The sequence below is a fragment of the Nerophis lumbriciformis genome, linkage group LG31 (assembly GCF_033978685.3).
Source record: "Nerophis lumbriciformis linkage group LG31, RoL_Nlum_v2.1, whole genome shotgun sequence".
Lineage (NCBI taxonomy): Eukaryota > Metazoa > Chordata > Actinopteri > Syngnathiformes > Syngnathidae > Nerophis > Nerophis lumbriciformis.
Genome location: NC_084578.2, coordinates 4,276,520 through 4,287,500, shown reverse-complemented (window position 1 = coordinate 4,287,500; position 10,981 = coordinate 4,276,520).

The following is a 10,981-nucleotide window of genomic DNA, read 5'->3' as shown; positions in this document are numbered from 1 at the left end:
TTAACATTTTTGCGTTGGTTGTCCTACTCTTTTCAGCGGCCCTTGAACGCACCGTATTACTACCTTCGTGCATTCTGTGCAAATGGTAGGTTCAATGTACACAATTGAACACCGTAGTTGTTCAAACAGTAATGTGTTTATATGCATTTATGTCAGGGTGTGTTGTTTCTTAATGGGGGACAGACGTGAATATCTCTTGTTTTCATGTTAGCATTTACCATACCATAGAAATAACAAAAATATGGCGTTCTAGTTTTAGTATTTTATCTGTTGTAATGGTTTAACGTTTATTGTTTTAAATATTGGTATATTAGTTTAGATTTATTAAAATGAAGTATGTGTTGGAAATAAAATGTATTATAATTATTTAACATTTTTGCCTTGGGTGTCCTACTCTTTTCAGCGGTCCTTGAACGCACCGTATCACCACCTCCATGTATTCTGTGCAAATGGTTAATGTACACAATTGAACATCGTAGTTGTTCAAACAGTAATGTGTTTATATACGTTTATGTCAGGGTATGTTGTTATTTAATGGTCGAAAGATGTTAATGCCTCTTGTTTTCATGTTAGCATTTACCATACCATAGAAATAACAAAAACATGGCGTTCTAGTTTTAGTATTTTATCTGTTTTAATGGTTTAACGTTTATTGTTTTAAACATTGGTATATTAGTCTAGATTTATTAAAATGAAGTATGTGTTGGAAATAAAATGTATTATATTTATTTAACATTTTTGTTTTGGGTGTCCTACTCTTTTCAGCGGCCCTTGAACGCACCGTATTACTACCTTCGTGCATTCTGTGCAAATAAAGGTTCAATGTACACAATTGAACATCGTAGTTGTTCAAACAGTAATGTGTTTATATACGTTTATGTCAGGGTATGTTCTTTCTTAATGGGGGAAAGACGTGAATGCCTCTTGTTTTCATGTTAGCATTGCAGCTAACGAGCTAGCGCCTGTCATTTCCTGAGTTTACCAATCACGGGTTTATCCATTTCCACACAAAGTGTCCAGAGTTTATATTTAATAACGTTTATCGCTCCATACTTAGTCAACTTCTTAATGGGGTAAAGATGTTAATGCTTCTTGTTTTCATGTTAACATTTACCATACCATAGAAATAACAAAAAATATGGCGTTCTAGTTTTAGTATTTTATCTGTTTTAATGGTTTAACGTTTATTGTTTTAAATATTGGTATATTAGTCTAGATTTATTAAAATGAAGTATGTGTTGGAAATAAAATGTATTATAATTATTTAACATTTTTGCGTTGGGTGTCCTACTCTTTTCAGCGGCCCTTGAACACACCGTATTACTACCTTCGTGCATTCTGTGCAAATTGTGGGTTCAATGTACACAATTGAACATCGTAGTTGTTCAAACAGTAATGTGTTTATATACGTTTATGTCAGGGTATGTTCTTTCTTAATGGGGGAAAGACGTGAATGCCTCTTGTTTTCATGTTAGCATTGCGGCTAACGAGCTAGCGCCTGTCATTTCCTGAGTTTACCAACCACGGGTTTATCCATTTCCACACAAAGTGTCCAGAGTTTATATTTAATAGCGTTTATCGCTCCATACGTAGTAAACTGGATGTGACATTGTTGGATTTTACGTGAATCGGGTGCCTCATAGGACCGGCGGGAAAAAAAAGTAGTGGATTCGGTACTATGTCCATACCCAGGTGCTTTGGGTGTGTTGCAGGATGCATCATGGGCTGGGGGTGCAGAACGAGTCTTGACTCAACATGACTTTGGCCTGCAAGAGCAGAGCAGATTACCCCAAGAAAACCCCGACACAAGCGCGGGGGAGAACTTGCGGTAACTCCCGCTGTGAGACCGGGAGCCGAGGCGGACCTGCTCGGCGGTAACAAATGAACGGCGTTGTTCTCGCCTGGGAAGAAGTCTGGCCTGCTCTGCAAAATGTGCTTGTTAGTCACAGCTTGGTCCGCCTCCTAAATGATCTCGTTTGACTCGATGTATACACCTTCCGGGTCTTCGCCCACCGTAAACACGCGGTGAATCCCGCCAGTCGTAGCTCAGAAGTCGCCATGTGCCATACCACCCGCTTTCTTCCCCAGCACAAGTCAGGCTGGTGTGCCTAATGTGTCTGCTGAAATGTCAAAAGTTGTGTATTTCAAATAACATTTTCGGTTTATTTCCAACATGCACACGATACAATGTTATGCATCACACAATTCCAGTTGTTTCATTACAGCACGTTCAATAAGGAGTAGGAAGAAGCAGAGCTTATTTAACCTCTTAAGGCTATTTGGGATTATTGGACCCTAATTAGAATAAAAACTAAGAATCCATCCATCCATCCATCCATCTTCTTCCGCTTATCCGAGGTCGGGTCGCGGGGGCAGCAGCCTAAGCAGGGAAGCCCAGACTTCCCTCTCCCCAGCCACTTCGTCCAGCTCCTCCCGGGGGATCCCGAGGCGTTCCCAGGCCAGCCGGGAGACATAGTCTTCCCAACGTGTCCTGGGTCTTCCTCGTGGCCTCCTACCGGTCGGACATGCCCTAAACACCTCCTTAGGGAGGCGCTCGGGTGGCATCCTGACCAGATGCCCGAACCACCTCATCTGGCTCCTCTCGATGCGGAGGAGCAGCGGCTTTACTTTGAGCTCCCCTCTGGATTGGCAGACCGGGGTGGTGGTTCCTCTCTTTAAAAAGGGGAACCGGAGGGTGTGTTCTAACTATCGTGGGATCACACTCCTCAGCCTTCCCGGTAAGGTCTATTCAGGTGTACTGGAGAGGAGGCTACGCCGGATAGTCGAACCTCGGATTCAGGAGGAACAGTGTGGTTTTCGTCCTGGTCATGGAACTGTGGACCAGCTCTATACTCTCGGCAGGGTCCTTGAGGGTGCATGGGAGTTTGCCCAACCAGTCTACATGTGCTTTGTGGACTTGGAGAAGGCATTCGACCGTGTCCCTCGGGAAGTCCTGTGGGGAGTGCTCAGAGAGTATGGGGTTTCGGACTGTCTGATTGTGGCGGTCCGCTCCCTGTATGATCAGTGTCAGAGCTTGGTTCGCATTGCCGGCAGTAAGTCGGACACGTTTCCGGTGAGGGTTGGACCCCGCCAAGGCTGCCCTTTGTCACCGATTCTGTTCATAACTTTTATGGACAGAATTTCTAGGCGCAGTCAAGGCGTTGAGGGGATCCGGTTTGGTGGCTGCAGGATTAGGTCTCTGCTTTTTGCAGATGATTTGGTCCTGATGGCTTCATCTGGCCAGGATCTTCAGCTCTCACTGGATCGGTTCGCAGCTGAGTGTGAAGCGACTGAGATGAGAATCAGCACCTCCAAGTCCGAGTCCATGGTTCTCGCCCGGAAAAGGGTGGAGTGCCATCTCCGGGTTGGGGAGGAGATCTTGCCCCAAGTGGAGGAGTTCAAGTACCTCGGAGTCTTGTTCACGAGTGAGGGAAGAGTGGATCGTGAGATCGACAGGCGGATCGGTGCGGCGTCTTCAGTAATGCGGACACTGTATCGATCCGTTGTGGTGAAGAAGGAGCTGAGCCGGAAGGCAAAGCTCTCAATTTACCGGTCGATCTACGTTCCCATCCTCACCTATGGTCATGAGCTTTGGGTTATGACCGAAAGGACAAGATCACGGGTACAAGCGGCCGAAATGAGTTCTAAGAATCATCTTTTGATATGATGTACTTAGACCATAAGTACACAAACGTGTACTTCATGTTTAGTGACAAGCTAATTCTTATTTTCACACTTTTTTTTTTTTCCAAATTCCATTGTCGGGGCAGCATGGCGTAGTGGGTAGAGCAACCGTGCCAGAAACCTGAGGGTTGCAGGTTCGCTCCCCGCCTCTTACCATCCAAAAAATCGCTGCCGTTGTGTCCTTGGGCGGGACACTTCACCCTTTGCCCCCGGTGCCACTCACACCGGTGAATTGAATGATGAATGATAGGTGGTGGTCGGAGGGGCCGTTGGCGCAAATTGCAGCCACGCTTCCGTCAGTCTACCCCAGGGCAGCTGTGGCTATGAAAGTAGCTTACCACCACCAGGTGTGAATGAATGATGGGTTCTACATGTAAAGCGACTTTGGGTACTTAGAAAAACGCTATATAAATCCCAGGTATTATACTCTTTTGACACCACCAGATGGCAGTATGAGTGTCCACATAAGTGGCCATAAGACCCCAATTCAGTAGTGTACATAAAAGCTAAAAGGTGATGTCCACGCATGTGGCCAATAAGCCTTTAGAGGTTCCTACCCCTTTTCATACCGTAGCAGTTTTATCCCATTTCATTGTTCTCTGTAACGGAACAGTGAACAAATGAATAATAAATAATTCATATACCGTAAGTAAACAAATATTAAATGCATAATTAACCTTTATCTAAAAAAATAAATAAAAAAATTCAAGATGTTCAACATATACAGTTTTTTGTTCTGTGTACTTTGTGAACACGTGTAGTTTGAACCGTGTCTTAAACTGAATCATATTGGTGCTTTGTTGGATTTATTTAGTTAATCCGTTCCATATTTTAATTTCACATACTAAAGGTTTTAAGTGTTGTACGTGCATACAAATATTTTAAATTAGATTTTCCTCTAAGGTTATATTTCTCTTGTTGTACATTCTTGGCCAGCAGGTTATATAGTTTGCTTTGTACATCATTTTAGCTGCAAGTCGTTGAATTTAAATTATTGTGATTTAATAAATAAAGGGTTTGTACGTTCTCTATATTCAACATTATGTGTTATTATTATATAACTTTTTTGTAACACAGTTAGTGAATGAAGTGTACATTTGTAGTTATTTCCCATATTTCTGCACAATAACTCAGATATGTAACACTAGCGAGAATATGAAGTAATTTTTGATCCAGAACATATTTTACTTTATTCATTATTGACGTGTTTCTAGCTAATTTGTGTTGTACATTTTTTTACATGAGCTTTCCAGTTCATTTTATCATCTATTATTACATACAAAAAAATTAAAATGTATAGTCAACCGAGAGTACCTTTTTAGATCCTCAAGATTTTTAGTGGGATTTAAAACAAAACTAAACTGGTATTGCCAAAAAAAAAAAGAAAAAATAATTAAAATCAATGTTGTTATGAATTTTTGACCTATTAAAGGCCCCAATTGTTTCACATCAAATATTCCAGTTTGAACATTTTTTTGGGGGGAAATATTGCATATTGTGTGTGTTTGCCATATAAAAATCAAAGTTTTCTTTGACAAAATGGGCATTAAAAAAAAATATATAAATAAATTAAAAATAATCAATGGACAGTACTAGTGAACCCTTTTGGATCCCCAATATTTTTTGTGGGATTTAAAACAAAACAAAACTGTCATTGCCAAAAAAATAATATTGAATTAGAATCAATATTGTTATGAATGTTCGACCTTTTTTCCTCCCAATTACTTCACATCAAATATTCCACTGTGAAATATTTTTCGGGGAGAAATATTGCATATTTTGTGTGTTTGCCACATACTGTAAATATCAAAGTTTTCTTTGACAAAATGGGCTCTAAAAAACACACAAAAAACCCCTTACAAAATAAATACAATCAATGAGAGTGAAAACATTTGGATCCCCAATATTTTTAGTGCGATTTTTAAAAAAAACTAAAAACTGTCATTGCCAATAGATAATAATAACAATATTATTGCACATTTTGTGTTTTGGCCATATGTAAAAAAAAACAGGGTTTTCTTTGAAAAAATGGCACAAAACACACAAAATACCCCCTACAAAAAAACAAAAATGTATAATCAACAGAGAGTACCTTTTTGGATCCTCAAGATTTTTAGTTGGATTTAAAACAAAACTAAACTGGCATTGCCAAAACAAAAAACAAAAAAAATAAAAATCAACGTTGTTTTGAATTTTTGACCTATTTAAAGCCCCAATTGTTTCACATCAAATATTCCAGTTTGAAATATTTTTTTGGGGGAAATATTGTATATTGTGTGTGTTTGCCATATACAAATCTAAGTTTTCTTTGACAAAATGGGCATTAAAAAAAAATTAAATTAAAAAAAATTAAATTAAATCAATAGACAGTACAAGTGAACCCTTTTGGATCCCCAAAAAAACCCTACAAAAAAACAAAAAATGTATAATCAACAGAGAGTACCTTTTTTGGATCCTCAAGATTTTTAGTGGGATTTAAAACAAAACAAAAACATAAATAACAATTAAAATCAATGTTGTTATGAATTTTTGACCTATTAAAGGCCCCAAATGTTTCACATCAAATATTACAGTTTGAAATATTTTTTTGGGGGGGAAATATTGCATATTGTGTGTTTTTGCCATATAAAAATCTAAGTTTTCTTTGACAAAATGGGCATTAAAAAAAAAAATAAAAAATTAAAATCAACGGACAGTACGAGTGAACCCTTTTGGATCCCCAAGATTTTTTTGTGGAATTTAAAACAAATAAAACTGTCATTGCCAAAAAAACAATATTGAAATCAATTAATGTTGTTATGAATTTTTGACCTTTTTCCCCCCCAATTACTTCACATCAAATATTCCACTGTGAAATATTTTTCGGGGAGAAATATTGCATATTTTGTGTGTTCGCCACATACTGTAAATATCAAAGTTTTCTTTCACAAAATGGGCATTAAAAAAACAAACAAAAAAAACCTTTACAAAATAAATACAATCAGTACGAGTGAACCCTTTTGGATCCCCAATATTTTTAGTGCGATTTAAAAAAACCCTAAAAACTGTCATTGCCAAAAAATAATAATAACAATTATATTGCACATTTTGTGTTTTGGCCATACATAAAAAACAACAACTGGGTTTTCTTTGAAAAACACACAAACAAAAAAAACAAAAAACTAAACTGGCATTGCCAAAAAAAAAGAAAAATTATTTAAATCAATGTTGTTATGAATTTTTGACCTATTAAAAGCCCCAATTGTTTCACATCAAATATTCCAGTTTGAAATATTTTTCGAGGAGAAATATTGCATATTTTATGTGTTTTGCCACATATTGTAAATATCAAAGTTTTCTTTGACAAAATGGGCATTAAAAAACAAACAAAAACAAAAACCCTTACACAATAAATACAATCAATGGACATTACGAGTGAACCCTTTTGGATCCCCAATATTTTTAGTGCGATTAAAAAAAAAAAAAAAAACTGTCATTGCCAAAAAATAGTAATAACAATAATATTGCACATTTTGTGTTTTAGCCATACGTAAAAAAAAAACGTTTTTTTTTTTTTAAATGGCACAAAACACACAAAATAAAACCCTACAAAAAAACAAAAATGTATAATCAACCGAGAGTACCTTTTTGGATCCTCAAGATTTTTAGTGGGATTTAAAACAAAACAAAACTGGCTTTGCCAAAAAAATAATAATAATGAAAATCAATGAAGTGTACATTTGTAGTTATTTCCCATATGTCTGCACAATAACTCAGATATGTAACACTAGCGAGCAGTAAACAATATGAAGTGATTTTTGATCCAGAACATATTTTACTTTATTCATTATTGACGTGTTTCTTGCTACTTTGTGTTGTATATTTTTTTACATGAGCTTTCCAGTTCATTTTATCATCTATTATTACATACAAAAAAATAAAAATGTATAATCAACGGAGAGTACCTTTTTAGATCCTCAAGATTTTTAGTGGGATTTAAAACAAAACTAAACTGGCATTGCCAAACAAATAAAAAAAATAAAATCAATGTTGTTATGAATTTTTGACCTATTAAAGGCCCCAATTGTTTCACATCAAATATTCCAGTTTGAAATATTTTTTGGGGGGAAATATTGCATATTGTGTGTGTTTGCCATATAAAAATCTAAGTTTTCTTTGACAAAATGGGCATTAAAAAAACAAAAAAATAAATAAAATCAATGGACAGTACGAACGAACCCTTTTGGATCCCCAAGATTTTTTGTGGAATTTAAAACAAATAAAACTGTCATTGCCAAAAAAAACAATATTGAAATCAATTAATGTTGTTATGAATGTTTGACCTTTTTCCCCCCCAATTACTTCACATCAAATATTCCACTGTGAAATATTTTTCGGGGAGAAATATTGCATATTTTGTGTGTTCGCCACATACTGTAAATATCAAAGTTTTCTTTCACAAAATGGGCATTAAAAAAACAAACAAAAAAAACCTTTACAAAATAAATACAATCAATGGACAGTACGAGTGAACCCTTTTGGATCCCCAATATTTTTAGTGCGATTTAAAAAAAACTAAAAACTGTCGTTGCCAAAAAATAATAATAACAATAATATTGCACATTTTGTGTTTTGGCCATACATAAAAAACAACAACTGGGTTTTCTTTGAAAAACACACAAACAAAAAAAACAAAAAACTAAACTGGCATTGCCAAAAAAACTAAGAAAAATAATTTTAATCAATGTTGTTATGAATTTTTGACCTATTAAAAGCCCCAATTGTTTCACATCAAATATTACAGTTTGAAATATTTTTCGAGGAGAAATTTTGCATATTTTATGTGTTTGCCACATACTGTAAATATCAAAGTTTTCTTTGACAAAATGGGCATTAAAAAACAAACAAAAACAAAAACCCTTACACAATAAATACAATCAATGGACATTACGAGTGAACCCTTTTGGATCCGCAATATTTTTAGTGCGATTTAAAAAAACAAAAACAAACTGTCATTGCCAAAAAATAGTAATAACAATAATTGCACATTTTGTGTTTTGGCCATACATAAAAAATTTTTTTTTTTTTTTTTTTTTTTTTTTTAATGGCACAAACACACAAAATAAAACCCTACAAAAAAAACAAAAATGTATAATCAACGGAGAGAACCTTTTTGGATCCTCAAGATTTTTAGTGGGATTTAAAACAAAACAAAACTTGCATTGCCAAAAAAATAATAATAATGAAAATCAATGAAGTTTACATTTGTAGTTATTTCCCATATTTCTGCACAATAACTCAGAAATGTAACACTAGCGAGCAGTAGAGAATATGAAGGGATTTTTGATCCAGAACATATTTTACTTGATTCATTATTGACGTGTTTCTAGCTAATTTGTGTTGTATATTTTTTTTACATGAGGTTTCCAGTTCATTTTATCATTTATTATTACATACAAAAAAATAAAAAATGTATAATCAACGGAGAGTACTTTTTTAGATCCTCAAGATTTTTAGTGAGATTTAAAACAAAACTAAACTGGCATTGTCAAAAAACAAAAAAAATAAAATCAATGTTGTTATGAATTATTGACCTATTAAAGGCCCCAATTGTTTCACATCAAATATTCCAGTTTGAAATATTTTTTGGGGGGAAATATTGCATATTGTGTGTGTTTGCCATATAAAAATCTAAGTTTTCTTTGACAAAATGGGCATTAAAAAAATAAAAATTAAAATGAAAAATTAAATTAAATCAATGGACAGTACTAGTGAACCCTTTTGGATACCCAAGATTTTTTTGTGGAATTTAAAACAAATAAAACTGTCATTGCCAAAAAAACAATATTGAAATCAATTAATGTTGTTATGAATTTTTGACATTTCCCCCCCCCAATTACTTCACATCAAATATTCCACTGTGAAATATTTTTCGGGGAGAAATATTGCATATTTTGTGTGTTCGCCACGTACTGTAAATATCAAAGTTTTCTTTGACAAAATGGGCTCTAAAAAACACACAAAAAAAACCCCTTACAAAATAAATACAATCAATGAATAGTAAGAGTGAAAACATTTGGATCCCCAATATTTTTAGTGCGATTTTTTAAAAAAACCTAAAAACTGTCATTGCCAATAGATATGAATAACAATAATATTGCACATTTTGTGTTTTGGCCATATGTACAAAAAAACAGGGTTTTCTTTGAAAAAATGGCACAAAACACACAAAATACCCCCTACAAAAAAACAAAAATGTATAATCAACAGAGAGTACCTTTTTGGATCCTCAAGATTTTTAGTTGGATTTAAAACAAAACTAAACTGGCATTGCCAAAAAAAAAAAAAAAATCAAAATCAACGTTGATATATGAATTATTGACCTATTAAAGGCCCCAATTGTTTTACATCAAATATTCCAGTTTGAAATATTTTTGGGGGGGAAATATTGTATATTGTGTGTGTTTGCCATATAAAAATCTAAGTTTTCTTTGACAAAATGGGCATAAAAAATTTAGTAAAAATAAATAAATAAATACAAATAATAATATCAATGGACAGTACTAGTGAACCCTTTTGGATCCCCAATATTTTTAGTGCGATTTAAAAAAAAACTACTAAAAACTGTCATTGGTAAAAAATAATAATAACAATAATATTGCACATTTTGTGTTATGGCCATATGTAAAAAAAAACTGGGTTTTCTTTGAAACAATGGCACAAAACACAAAAAAAAAACCCTATGAAAAAACAAAAATGTGTAATCAGAGTACCATTTTGGATCCTCAAGATTTTTAGTGGGATTTAAAACTAAACTAAACTGGCATTGCCAAAAAAAAAAAAAAAAGAATTAAAATCAACGTTGTTATGAATTGTTGACCTATTAAAGGCCCCAATTGTTTCACATCAAATATTCCAGTTAGAAAAATTTTTTTGGGGGAAATATTGCATATTGTGTGTGTTTGCCATATAAAAATCAAAGTTTTCTTTAACAAAATGGGCATTAAAAAAAATAAATAAAAACAAATTAAATTAAATCAATGGACAGTACTAGTGAACCCTTTTGTATACCCAAGATTTTTTGTGGAATTTAAAACAAATAAAACTGTCATTGCCAAAAAAAAACAATATTGAAATCAATTAATGTTGTTATGAATTTTTGACCTTTTTTCCCCCCAATTACTTCACATCAAATATTCCACTGTGAAATATTTTTCGGGGAGAAATATTGCATATTTTGTGTGTTCGCCACATACTGTAAATATCAAAGTTTTATTTCACAAAATGGGCATTAAAAAAACAAACAAAAAAAACCTTT